Here is a 2091-nt window from a genome sequence, read left to right on the forward strand (position 1 = left end):
GGAAGAGGCGATCAATTAAAAATGTTTTCTTTATACATACCTGACTGAGAGGTAAGCAGAAGCTTCAAAATATTTAGATGAAAGTCCCAATGCAAATGTGCAAAATTAACTTAACACATTTTTTCAATTTGCTTTCTAATTATACTCTATTCTGTGAAATAATAAAGAGCTATGTTCTCTCTCTCTCTTTTTTTTTCAATTTTTTTTTCTGGTCATTTAATCACAATTATTTTAAGCACCGTATTATTTGGCTTTCTTACAAGACAGTCTTGGAGTATACCACATCTGGGTCACAGGAAGCTCCAGAAAGCAAACAGTTGAGGGACATGAACGGATTCTTCTGTACACATCACATTAGAATCCACATGGCATGTTTAACAGTTAAGAAAAATGAAGGTTAGCCTTAACCTATTGCATAAACATTAGCATTTGCTTTCTGTGCCCATTCACGAATCCTATGACGGCTTGGATATATACAGAACTTTGTTGTAACATATTTGAGGGGGCTGTGTCAAACATTTCAATGACAATTAATGTGTCATGAGGCTCAGAAAAAGAATAACAAGATGCAGAATCCTGGAGCATTCCTCCAGGGAGGGATAAGGTTTGCAATGGCAGAGTTCGGCAGGGCCGTGTGCAAAGCAGGAAATGGGTGCTGATGGCCATGACACTCCCATCAGAGGTGGTCATGTCAAGACTAGCACACAATTTGTAAGGTGTTGAAAATTTTGTAACTGAATAGAATGTCAGCTCTTGGGCAGTTTTTAAATATCCTAGGCCCTCTTCATATCTTGATTCACCTAGTTTCCCCTTGTGCTTGGTTCATAGGTCACCTACTCTCTTTTCCATATTGCATTGACATTGCTTAATTGTTTAGCTACCTTACTGGGCTGTGAACACACAGAGGGAGGAGCCACATCCGAGAAATCTTTGCAGTGCTGGATACGTTGTTGAAACTAATAAATCTTTCCCTTTTGTGATCATTACAGAAATGTTTGAACTGCTGAGTGCTTTAATCCAAGGGCAAAATCATACTCAAACTCTTCCAAGTTATGTGCACCTTATAAATTCCATCACCCCAGCATTTCATGAGCTTGGTTTTGCCAGAGATGGGAATAACTACCCTATCTTTCTCAAGTGTTTCATTCAGGAAGAATGCCTACAATCCACTAAGTAGATTCGGCCCCTCTAAAGACCTGGGGCAGGTCAGGACACTCTGCCACTCCCTACTTCCTATCACCAAGAAACATAGAAAGAGCAAGTTAGGGTAATTAAATAAGGGCAAGATGGCCTTCTCCAATTGTCTAGGGCATCATACACCCTGTCCCTTATTTCTTTTATGTCCTTTAAGAAAGTTGCTCCAGAATCTGAAAAGAAAGTGTAGTGTGGAGCAGTAAAAACTGCATAGAACTTGACTTTGAATTTTCTGGTTCAAGTGTCAACCCTACCACATTCTTGTTATGTAGCTTCTTGGAAGTCTCTTGAACTCACTAAACCTCAGCTCTGTCAGCATAAAATAGAGGTTATGATACTGTGCCATCACTAACTTGTCAGGGTTACTGTGAAGACAGCATAAGCTAATGCGGTAAAAAAGACTTTGTAGAAAGCTATGAAACTTGAGAGTTTACCATTACCTTGTCAAGCAAATAATCCACAAAACAAAATTCCAAAAACTGAATCCTTTCTCACTGATAGAACCAAGCCTCAGCATTTTTTTATTCCAAGAGAAAAAATGCATTGCTTGAATCAAAGAGATGTGGCTACATTTCTGCTTCATTATGTCTAGGAAATAATCACACTATGATGAAACAAGATTTGTATAGGAACAGCATATGTTACAGGAGTGAGAGAAAATTCCCTAAATCGGAGAAGTGGGGTACCAGCAAGTTGGTGGTCACCTGGATGAGATAAGCTCTTTGAAATCTTATTTTCTGAAATCTTAGCTGTCTATGTTCTTTGGGCTGAATCTTTCACTTTTGTCTCCAGGGCCTCAGCTTAAAAATAACTTAGTGCCATTGAATTTTTTTGCATATCTTAAATAGTGTATAATAAAATTTTCAAAGACAAACTGAAAAAATACCCGCTAAATTC

Source organism: Eumetopias jubatus, unplaced genomic scaffold (assembly GCF_037043125.1).
Source record: "Eumetopias jubatus isolate StellerSeaLion01/CBP00866 unplaced genomic scaffold, mEumJub1_p1.0 scaffold_1, whole genome shotgun sequence".
In the NCBI taxonomy this organism is placed as follows: Eukaryota; Metazoa; Chordata; class Mammalia; order Carnivora; family Otariidae; genus Eumetopias; species Eumetopias jubatus.